The sequence below is a fragment of the Oratosquilla oratoria genome, chromosome 39, assembly GCF_046742065.1.
Source record: "Oratosquilla oratoria isolate Oo_2021 chromosome 39, ASM4674206v1, whole genome shotgun sequence".
Taxonomy (NCBI): domain Eukaryota; kingdom Metazoa; phylum Arthropoda; class Malacostraca; order Stomatopoda; family Squillidae; genus Oratosquilla; species Oratosquilla oratoria.
Window position 1 is genome coordinate 3,382,501 of NC_134815.1, and position 12,500 is coordinate 3,395,000.

General features: G+C 45.5%; 1 protein-coding gene across 4 annotated transcripts in view; it reads right to left on the reverse strand.

Moving 5' to 3' along the window:
• Mip (Myoinhibiting peptide precursor) overlaps positions 1–12,500 on the reverse strand; it is a 355,890-nt gene that overhangs the window by 218,836 nt on the left and 124,554 nt on the right. Inside the window, exon 2 of one of the 4 annotated variants that reach the window (XM_076176467.1) lies at positions 11,303–11,381. The exons of the other annotated variants lie outside the window; for them this stretch is intronic. The gene's annotated coding sequence lies outside the window, so the exon portion shown is untranslated. The remainder of the gene's footprint in view (positions 1–11,302; positions 11,382–12,500) is intronic. 4 annotated transcript variants of the gene reach the window in all.

Consider the following 12,500-nt stretch of genomic DNA (forward strand, 5'->3'; position numbering starts at 1 on the left):
ATATATATATAATATATATATATATATATATATATGTGTGTGTGTGTGTGTGTGTGTGTGTGTGTGTGTGTGTGTGTGTGTGTGTGTGTGTGTGTGTGTGTGTGTGTGTGTGTGTGTGTGTGTAATGAGAGAAAAAGAGAGGGAGAGAATGATCAGGTGGGCATCATTACCCAACGATAACTCATTGCATTACAACCGAGGTTATTCTCGAAATGCCCACTCGCGCCAGAAGATCTCCCTTATACTATACATCGCGCGCGCGCGCGTGTGTGTGAGCGCGCGCAGTGAGAGACGCGCGACCTCATTCGAGTCAATCGACTCTTGGTTTCCCTTCAGAGATTCTCCCGGCCCAGCCCTCCCTTCGGGGTTCGTGGATTTTTTTTTTTTTTTTTTTTTTTTTTTTTTCGCAGAGTGGTGGATGTCTGGAACAAATTGGACGAAACAATAGTTTGTTCAAAAACCATCTAGATGCTGAAAGATACACGGGTCACTACAAACATAGCTCCTCGGCCTTGTCTGGACTTCGATGATGGGACTCCTCGTGGCGGGACAGGGCGGCTTCTAGCTCCAAACCTCGCCCGAAGTCCTCCTCTTTGCGATCCAGCTCTTCGTGCTCACGACTGGATTCTTCGGGTGGTTCTGCATCGCACGGGACCCGGGCAGAGGCTCCTGGAGGAAGGACGAGCACCCCGACGAAGACGCGACTCCGGTCGATGGTCGCTGCCTGGCGGTCTGCAGGATGGAGACGGGCAACCGGGACAAGCACTGGCCGGAGTGCAACGTCTGCTTCCGCGAGAGAGACCACCACTGGTTCCTGCTGGGGATCTGCGTCGGAGGCCGCAATTACCCCCTACTTCTTCGGGATGCTCTGGTGCGGGTCTCCCTACCACGTCCTCAGTGCCGGCGCCACGGTGGCCCACCTGGCCGTGACGAGGGGCGGCGAGGACGGGCACTACGTCGTCGCCACCCACGCCGTCCTTCTGGCGCTGTCTCTCTCTCTCTCGTCCCGGGACTTCTGATCCTTCTGCTGGCGGCGGCGTGTCCCTCCCACCGCTCCTGCAGCCTTCCCCCGACCGAGCCCTGCAGAGAGCGCTTCTACTGGAAGGTCCTGAGCCAGCCTTCCCCCGACCTCCACAGCCTCCTGCTGACGGAGAGGAGGTCCAAGACCGACGACGACGAAGAAGCAGCTCCTGGTGCTGCAGAAGAAGAAGCAGCCGGCGAGCTCGTCGAAGTCGTTGTAGAATGAAGGGATACGAGCCACAACTGAAGCCCAGCACACTCAAATGGTGCCCACAATGCCTGCTGCTCTTGGCGTCCATGGAAAGGAGTTAATAATATAGACTCCAAGAACAAGACTTTGGCACCCGGCAGAAGTAAGTAATGCTCCTTACTGATGCACGTTTCTAACGCCCATGAAGCGGACTTGGAAAAAATAAATAAAAGCTTGAAGACCTCTGAAGCCCCTTTCAGGATAGAAAATTCTCCCGAAGAAAAATCCTGAGCCATTTGTTGGCCTATCATCGACCCCCTGTCCCCGGCGAAGACTCGAAATCTCTTTTCTTCAGGAGATGCTTCGGGTTAACCCTTCCATGGGTTTCCCCTCAGCTGAATAAAATCGCCCATCGCCGCCGCCGCCAGAGAAAATATTCATAAGAAGAGTCGAGTCAGGGTTGATAGTTAGGCAAGCCTCATGCCAAGTTTGGCTCAAAATCTCTCTCTCTCTCTCTCACCTTATACTTTCTTCGCATTTCCTCAAAAGAACACAAACACACACACGTCTCTCTCTCTCTCTCTCTCTCTCTCTCTCTCTCTGTGTGTGTGTGTGTGTGTGTGTGTGTGTGTGTGTGTGTGTGTGTGTGTGTGTGTGTGTGTGTGTGTGTGTGTGTGTGTCTGTGTGTGTGTGTGTGTGTGTGTGTGTGTGTGTGTGTGTGTGTGTGTGTGTGTGTGTGTGTGTGTGTGTGTGTGTGTGTGCGCGCGCGCGTGTATTAATGCCGTATGCAGTAACCGCTCAAAGATATGCAGTAAGCAATCAAAGGTATGCAGTAACCTAACGCGTCAAGGACGTGCAATAGCCACGCCACGATGCGTAGTTTCCGCTCAGGAAGGTAAATGTCCGCGCACAAGCGTGATTTAGGAATGCGCAACAACCTCTCAATCGTGCGGAAATCGTCCAAGTATGCGCACCACTCCTGCAGGAGCGCTCAGTAACCACTCATGAAACGTGTAGCGACAGCTGAAGGACAAGCACTAAAATGAATAGATGCATTTCACTTGCATTGCTTTGTTGTACGTTTCTGCCCGACGACCACCCGTGAACCCACGGTGGGGACCTGGAGTGGAGTCGGTCTGTAAACACTACCGTCTACCGTCAGCTCGGCCCCGGGGGAACCTTCCTCTGAAGAAGCTCATCGCGAAACCGGTCGGTCGCTAATAAACTCGAACAAGAACCGTGTCTTCTTCTTCCACCTTCCTCAAGTGTTTTGATGTTCAGTGATTATTCGTGACTAAAACTGTATCATTTTGGTCATTCTCCTCCATACTGATTCTAGTGAATTGATGCCCATTCTACAAGACGGAGACTAAAACTGTATAAGAACATTAGAATTAAGGAGACTGCAAGAGACCATAAGGCCTACACTAGGCAGTTCCATGTATAATTTTGGTCATTCTCCTATGTGCTGATTCTAGTGAATTGATGTCCATTCTACAAGACGGAGACTAAAACTGCATAAGAACATTATAATTAAGGAGACTGCAAGAGACCATAAGGCCTACACTAGGCAGTTCCATGTATAATTTTGGTCATTCTCCTCTGTGCTGATTCCAGTGAATTGATACTCATTCTACAGTGACGGAGACCAAAACTATGTCATATAGTCAAAGATGGATCTATCTAACTAATGTCCTTTGGCGTGGCAGAGAAGTCGTCAGAGTGCCCCAGAAAGGAAGAGAGGTTGCCTGACGAGGGCTGTGATCACCCAGGAGGAGGACCGAGCAAAGTTCCTCTGGCTTCTTTCAATTGCGAAGCGGAGACAAACGTCTTTCATCCATCGCTCCACTGACCTGTCTTGAATAAATTAAACTTCCCATATAATGAATGCTCTTCTCTCTCCCTCTCTCTCTCTCTCTCTGCCTCCCCCCCTCTCTCTCTCTCTCTCTCTCTTCTCTCTCTCCCTCTCTCTCTCTCTCTCTGCCTCCCCCCCCACTCTCTCTCTCTCTCTCTCTCTCTCTCTCTCTCTCTCTCTCTCTCTCTCTCTCTCTCTCTCTCCCACAAACACACACACATACATATACCACAAACACACAACACACACACACTACACATAGATTGGTCATATATTAGCTCTGAGCTCTCTTCCGGGAGGGAAATAAGTGTCAATCACGAGTCCTACACGTGATCCAAGACCATGGTGGATCACATACACACACACACATGGAAGCCAAAGAGGCGTTTGAAATTTTCCCCTCGAACCACTGAAGGGTTTTCTGCCTTCAGCATTCAGACATCTCTGAACTGAACAACATCGAGCGATTTCATGCGGAACAAACTTCCTAAAAGGGAGCAGTGAGCCGTGATAGGTTAATCAAAACTTGTGTAATCCTTCAGTGCCCAGAGATCATCTCAAAGCTGAACAAAATAACGTCGTTCGCCAGTACAAAATCCTTCGAGGAAGCACTGGATGGTGGCAAGTTGTTTCTGGACCTCTTGCTAAGTCTCCGTTTCTCGTTTTATTCTCTAAACGTGACGAACAGTGTTCATGTTGTGGCACGCTCTCATCTTGTGTTCCCCGTCTTGCTGTACGGCTGTGAGACACGGACACTGAATACTGACTTGAAGAAGAGGCGTCTCGATATCTTTGGTAACGAGTGCCTTCGGAGACTCATGGAGCATCGCTGGAAGGACTTCGTATCAAACCAGAGACTGTGCTGCGAGATTCACTCTAGGCAATTTACCTTCAGCATCATTCGCGAGGGTCAGCTCCGGCCGTATATATGGGGCATCATGTGGCCACGACGTTCCACTGATGTTGATCCTATTCAGCGTTGTCTCCACAAGAGAGAACCCTCGATGGAGGAGGAGACGAAGGAAGGGGACGCCCCACACAGAATCCATGGCTGAAGGGGCAAGTGGGTCGGACCTGCCTAGAGTTGTCTGGAGTGGGATGGGCGGGTGTCTTCATGGGAGTTTTCTCGGAGAGACCGTGGGAGGGGGGGGACTGGCGCCGGTGTGTGCGAGTGAAGTAACGCGCTCCTGGCGTGTGCTCCCAATTGATTATGATGATTATCTCCTTTAGATCTAATCTAGGCGTGCTTGTAACCCTCCCAATAATAGGTTCTCTCTCGTAACTCTGTCCCGTTGGGCAATTCTTTACTAAGACGTGTTTCCTCTTCCTCGTACTCTGAGACAATTCGCTAAGGAGAAAATAATTGGAAAGGCAAAATTCCTTTTCTGTTTTTTTTTCCCGCTGGATATTTCACCATCAAAAGCAAGATTCAAAGTATGTTTTTACAGTTGTTTGCTATGAGAAACGGAATTCCCAAGCGCTTTCGTGTTATTCACATCTTCAGGGGAAGTGTGAACAACACGAAAACGCTTGGGAATTCTGTTTTTTTTTTTCTGATTTCCTTTGTGGTCACCAGCAATTTTTTTGGATCACGTGTTTATTTTTATTATTCTGCACACACACACACACACACACACACACACACACACACACACACACACACACACACACACACACACACACACACACACACACATATATATATATATATATATATATATACACATATATGTTGTATAAAAACGACAACATTCTTGTGGCTAATCATCTTTTTTGTATTCTATATTTTCCTAACGAGAATGTTTCCTTCTGGATGATAAGCATAACGTAGTTCTCTATAATTACCCATTTATTTCGATGTTTCGTGTCTAATAAGGTCTTTTAAGGGTAGTGCGGTCGGGGGGTGGGGGTGGGGGATGGTGGGGTGAGGGGTGAAGGGAGAGGGGGCTGAGGAGAGGGGGGTGAGGAGAGGGGGGTGAGGAGAGGGGGCTGAGGAGAGGGGGTGAGGAGAGGGGGGTGAAGGGGGGTGCACTAGCATCTCCTCACCCAACGCCCCCCATCACAGTTAGAAACGAGGAAAGGGTAGCCGAGTATAAATAGTTCACCTTTAGTCATCTGTCCTATAATCTTTAGATTTATTCCTGAAGATGTCTTATTAAAGACGAAACGTCGAAATAAATAGACAAGGTGACGCCCATCCTCAGGAATGAAAATTTTCCATCAGGAATATTGAGAATGCGAAAACTACAAGAATGTTGTCGTTTTTAATACGTTTATCAGATAAAAAATATACTTCTTTCTTTTACACACACGCACACGCACACACACAGATATAGATCTATAACACTGTCATTTACGTCATTTTGACAATTTAAAATTATATCCACTTTGGAGTACAGTTCAAGAAAATAACTAAAATGCACAAAAAACACACAATGAAACTCAAGACAATAAATAAATAAATAATAAACAATGCATTACGAGTGCAGGCTACTATTAATTACAAGGATATGGTTTAATAGTACTCGGTGGAAATTATTTTTGGAATCTCTATGTACTACGTATCAGAGAAAACGATCACCTCTTCACTGACTTCAGAGATTCTCTTCATGAAGTGGGTAACCCGCGTCATTCATAATCTGTGCAAGTGCGCCATGGTGGTGACTTTTTATGCAAATCATCAAGCGTCGTTTTGCTGGAGCACAGATTTTACCTGCATTTCCAACCATCTTCATCAACTTTGATTTATCTCTACTTGTTTAGTGTATTATATCACACAATCAGTGAAAAACATTCGACAAAGATTCTATTAGCTATTTGTGCATCATTAATTTCATTCATTTATGTTGAGCCTACCGAGTGAGACTGTACGTCAAGCACGAGACAACTTCTCTTGTCTCGTTCTCTCCCCTTCCCTCATCTTTCCTTTCTCCTTTTCCTCTCTTTTTACTCGTCGTCCTTCTTATTAACGTTTTCTTTCTCTTTTCCTCTTTTTATGTCATCCTCCTCGCTATTTCTCTCCTATGCTCTTTACCTTCTTCCTCGTATTCCTAATATTCTTACTTCATATTACTCTAGCTTTCACCATACACCATTTCCTCCTCTTTCTTCCTCCTCGTACGCTTCCCCCACCTCTTTTCTCACATGTCCAGCTCTTTCTTTTCTTCTCTTCCATCATCTCTTCCCACTCCTTTTTCTCCATTCTCCTCATACGCTTTCCCCACTTTTTGCCCACATGTCCTGCTCTTTTTCTTTTTCTCCTTCATCTCCTCCTCCTCCTCTTTCTTCTTCATCCTCCTCCAAATTTCTCGCCTCCTCTTGTCTTCATCTTATTTCTCATCTTCCTATTCCTCTTCCCTCATGTTCCTCTTCGTTGTTAGTGGGCTAAAATCAAGAAAACCTTTCTTTAAAACAAAAAACGAAAATTTCAACCTAAAAGAAGCCTGGCAAGAAGAATGGACAAGGAAACTACCCACTGGGGGAAACTTAGTAACAGACCCTACCGAAATACTACCTGGATTTTCCAACCTAACCAGAAGAGAATGGACACAAGCCAACAGGCTCATATCACAACAAGGCAAAACAGCCGTTAACCTGCATCGCTGGGGCTACAAAGACTCCCCAATGTGCCCATCTTGTCATAATTCGCCCCAAGATACGGACCATCTCGTACTGCACTGCCCAATCACAGCAGTGCCAGGGGGTTACCAGACTATCTATGAAGCAAATCAAACATTCATAGACTGGCTAGCAAATACAAAGTTGGAGGTGTAAGAAAGCCATACGATACTACTATGTTCCTCTTACTCTACTCCTTTTCTTCTCTTATTTTCCTCCCATCGCTTCTCCCTGCTCACACCTCCCCTATTTCATCTACCCCATGACCCTAATCCTCCTCCCCTTTAATTCCCATTCCCATTAACTTTACGCCCTCTTCTTTCTCCCTCCAAATTCCTGCTCCTACTCCTCTATCCATCTAGTTCCTCCAAATGTCCCACTTCTTCATTATCTTTTACTTTTTTCCCCATTTCCTGTTCCTCTAGTCACTCTTTTTCTCCCCTTCATCTTCATTCTCTCCCACTTTTATACCTCTTCCTCTTGCCCATCCGTCGACATTCTTCCCAAACTCCCCTTCAGCCTTTCAGTTTTTCCTCCTTCTCCTCCTCCTCCCTCTTCTCCCTATTGCACATAAACGGCCTGTTGTTTCTGGAGATGCAGCAGACAGATCGGGGGACGATGTAGCAAGTCTTTTGATCTACGAATACGCTCTGTTGACTCCGCGCTACGTCTCATAACGCACCCCTACCCCGTTTTAAGCCTCGATACTCCCCCCCCCCCGCCATCCACCTACACCAGCTCCTGTATTGAATACCGTTTTAGATCTTTAATGATCTACGAGGGAGGGGGGAGATCGTGTTTTCGACTTTAACATGTACAGAATTTCAATGCCTAAACATTTCGGATCTTGTCGATATTAGCCAACCCAATATTTCCATGTCAAGAACAGCTAACCTAATTATCAGCATGCAAAGAATGATAAACCCGAATGTCTTCGCGTAAAGAATATTAAACCCTCAAAAAATGAACCCATTTATTGATAAATGAGCAATCAAAATAACCTAACCAGCTGTTTAAGTAATTTCATAAACGTTGACTAGTGAAGAGGGGCTTTAAAATTTATGCAGTTATTGTAATGTCTGGTAAATTTGAGTTCATGTCTAGGACAGCGACCCGATTTTATATCTCGTTTAAAAATAACTAAATTATCACCTTCTAGAGAATAGCAAATCCTGCTGAGTGGATTAGCTAATCTTGACAAGATCCAACATTTCTAATCAAATAAATTTACACATCTGAATAGAATTAGTCTACTCTTGTGCTTTGCATATCACTAGGTTCAAATGAGAAAATTCGTGGAGCACGTAATATATATTCAAGCTAACACAGAAGAGAGTTAATGATCATAATGTGATGATTTAATTTTGCTTTCTATTTTTGAAAACAATTCACCAGATTACTATTCATTTGAACAAATTGGAGTCGAATGACGAAGAAGACTCAGAGGAACGAGTTTCCAATTTCCTGACGTTTCACCTCAAAGAACCTGAGGAATTGTCACCTCAGACTTCGACAGGGTGATCATTTTTCAGGTGGACTATTCTGGGGTGACAATTCTTCAGGCGGGATATCCTAGGGTGACGATTCCTAAATTAACCTAACCTAGCCTAACCTAACCTAAATGGGGTGACGATTCTTCAGGTGTTTTTGGTTGGGGTGACAATTCTTCAGGCAGGATATCTTAGGGTGACGATTTCTAAATTAACCTTACCTAGCCTAATTTGAATGGGGTGACGATTCTTCAGGTGGGCTATCCTGGGGTGATAATTCTTCAGGTGGGCTATCCTGGGGTGATAATTCTTCAGGTGGGCTATCCTGGGGTGATAATTCTTCAGGTGGGCTATCCTGGGGTGATAATTCTTCAGGCGACCCACCTTATCAAAAGAATATTTTCCCAAGAAGTTATAGTCCTTCATTCCTTGGGGATATTATTGCACTGCTGAGGTGGAATTATGGACATGGCATGATAAAGGGATCTAAGAAGAGTTGTAGAGCGGAAGAATGGTAGGAATTAAAAATTATCAGCATTTTCTGAGTACAGATTACTCTCCAATTATAACGCTGAGTAACTCGATCTGTAGGGATGGACTTCATAAAACATGCAACGACACAGAAGAGGTTTCCCGAGCGGAAGTGAGGATGAGAGATGGTAATGGATATGGAACTGCCTCGTGTAGGCCCTATGGTCTCTCGCAGTCTCCTCCATTCTTAAGACCTTATGTAACGTAAACAGACGGGTGATATGGGGTTTGATTTCTTCAGGCGATTATCCAGTGGGTGAGGCGTGTCATTTCACACGTATCGACTTTTCGCCGTCCACGACAGGACGTCGTGCTCTTAACTAACCATGGGTGTCTGTGGACGCTTTCACACGTGGTCGTGACGTCACAAAGCTGTCAGATGAACCTGTGTGGCTGTATCTGATGGAATTTACATGAGTGGGTTGGCTACTATTGTGTCACCATATCTAAGAAACAATATATTCCAGTTCTGTCTTAACTGTTGTTGCACCAGTGCTATATGAAATGTACTAGGGGTGATCAGAAAGTAATGACAGTCGGACTCGTAGCTGAGAGACTATAAGTGTTGGGGGGGCGGGGAGCAAGGGGCAGCAAGTTTTGCCTGTTGTTACATGTTTGAGCTTGTCGCTGTTTGTCTAGCTTACATTTTATCGTTGCGCTGTGCGATTGCGTCATTGTTGGTTTGCCTCTCTAACCGGAAACATGGATTTTTCGAAAGAAGGCTGCAGATTCTACACCTTCACAAGGTGGAAACTCGGGAAAAAAGCAACGGAGATCAGAGAGGAATTGTTGCAAGTTTTTCCCGAGTCTACTCCATCACTGGAAACTGTTTCCCGCTGGATTCGAGCTTTCGCAGCCGGAAAATTGCAGCTAGAAGATGATCATCGTCGTGGCCGCCCTCGGACATCCGTGACCGAAGCAACGACGGTCCGTGCGCGGGCCATCATTGACGAAGATCCAACTGTTACTCTTCGATTCTTATCCTTGGAGCTCGGTGTCAGTTATGGGAGCGCACATGACATCGTGCATGAACATTTAGGGCTGAGGAAGAAGTGTGCTCGATGGATACCTCATTTGCTTACGGAAGAGCAGAAGAGCAAACGGGTGCGGACTTGTCGTCTATGGCTGGCTGAATTCGAGCCAAATGGTCCGAAACGGTTCTCAGATGTAGCTACCGGAGATGAGTGATGGATCTCTTTCTTCACCACCAGAGACAAGCAGTCTAACATGGTGTGGTTGAGTGATGAAGAACCTCGACCTCAGATTCTGAAGGAAGGGTTTCGCAGCAGGAAGCGCCTTTTCACCATCTTCTTCAATTCACAAGGACCAATGTGTGTGGATGTAATGCCTCAACAGTGTACTATCACAGCCCAGTACTACACTGATCACGTCCTTCCTCGAGTCCTGGAATATCAAGCCAAGACTGCACCAACCCGTCGCCGATCGCGCCTTTTGCTGCACCATGACAATGCAGCCCCCCACAAAGCTCGCCTCACTGTGCAGTTCCTGGAGCAGCAGGGGATCACACTTCTCCCCCACCCACCCTACTCGCCTGACCTTGCTCCCTGTGATTTTTGGTTGTTTCCAAAGATCAAGGGTGCGATCGCAGGGAAGCTGTTTCATCGCATCCAAGATCTGGCGCGAGCAGTCAATTCAGAGCTACGAGGTATATCGGCTTCTGAGTACCGTGAGTGCTTCATGAAGTGGCGAAAGAGGATGGAACGTTGCATAGAGGCAGGAGGGGAGTACTTTGAAGGAATGTAGGCCACTATTTAGATTTACCTCTGTACCGTGAAAATATATGGTATCACTGTCATTACTTTTTGATCACCCCTCGTACATATTGCCTATTATCATTTATATCTATAAGCAGTATTTATGTAGCGTTTGCAGGAAAAAAGAAACAGAGATGAATAGAGATAATAATGATGCAGGTAAGGTCATCATATTAAGACTGCAGGGTAGGACTCGTAGTACCGGTTCTAAATTGGACAAAAGGTTTAAGAAGGTGAGAGGTGGTTTACTAACCGAGTGGTCAACGAATGGAATAGGTTTAGTAACCATGTAGTAGTGAGCCCTGAAACTATCAGTTGTTTTAAGAAAAGATAACTTTATGGATGTGGACGACATGTGGTAAAAGACAGAACTACCTAGTGTAGGATTTATGGTCTCTTACAACCTCATTTTTATGTTCTCGTGTTTCCTGCCGTCAGTAGGTTTCTAAGATACAGCCGCGGTGAAAATGTTGCTAAGAATAGATATCCTACCGTTCTTCGCTTTACAAGATGCTCGCGCCTATCTATTATTTATTATTATTTATTATTAGTTATACGTCAATTTATTATTATTTACTATTTACCTGTTTGTTTATTATTTAACTATATATATGCATTTATGAATTTTATTTATTATCTACATTGTTATAGTTTTTTATTTATTCATTTAGTTGTTTATTTATTTAATTATCATTATAATTTTTTTTCGCATCCGAGCTAGATATGGACCAAAAGGTCTGTCGGCATGCTCCGCCTTTGTAATCCTTAAAAATCCTTTGTAATCTGTCTGTCTGTCTGTCTGTTAATCTGCCTGCCCACTTGCCTGTACGTGTCCTCCAGGTCAAAATCGGACACGGACGAGACAAATCCAACGACGCGACGCCAACACTCACGCCATCTACCTGTAAATGAAAAGTTTCCTTTTAATAACAAAAATTGGCATTGAAATTATACTTGTGTGTGCGTGATTCACCATGGTCTTTGGATCACGTGTTGTACTCGTGATCGACAGCTAATTCACTCCCGAAAAAATAGCTCAGAGCTCGTATATGACCGATCTATGGGTAATGCTGTGACCTTACACGCACACACACACACACACACAACTCCCCGCCCACGAGAGTTGGAGAAACAACCCGCAGCGTAGCGATACTGAAATTATTTCAGCCCTGGGCGGGATTCGAACCCGGACGTCCGTAGTGGCAGCCGGGAACTCTACCAACTGCGCCACGAGTTGTGTGTGTGTGTGTGTGTGTGTGTGTGTGTGTGTGTGTGTGTGTGTGTGTGTGTGTGTGTGTGTGTGTGTGTGTGTGTGTGTGTAAATATACTCACTAGAGAAATGTAGCAGCACATTTGTAAATCACACAGAGAACCCACTATCTGAGTGAAAAATTTGGGAGAACGATAACTTCTATATAATTCATATCCCACCCACCCCAAGTTGACAGTGGAGTATATACATTTCTCTAACCAAATCGCCTATATAGTGCTTTCCTGAAGTTATCGTCCTCCCAAGTTTTTCTTTCACACACACACACACACACATTATATATAATATCAAATCAGCCATCCCGAGTCCACTGCTGAACAAAGGCCTCTTTTTATAGCATTCCATGATTCGCACGACCGCGCCAACCTCTGCCACGTCACTCCTGCAAACTTCTCAACCTCGTCTCTCCACCTTCTGTCTGGTCTCTCTCTTCCACGCTTCCCATCTCGCGGCGTCCACTCAGTAACACACTTGCTCCATCGCTCATCAGTCGCTCGCACCAACTTACCTGCCCAATTCCACTTCCTCTCTTTTACCGCCTCCACAATATATCTCGCTCTAGTCTGCTCTCTCATCCAACTTACTCTCTTTCGGTCTCTCAGCGTTATTCCCGTCATTGATCTCTCCATTCTCCCCTGTGCAGTCCTTAGCTTTATCTCTATCGCCTTCATCAGTTTCCAAGTCTCATACGTAGATCATTGCTTGCAGAATGCACTAACTGTACAATTTACGTTTCAAACATAGAGGTAGA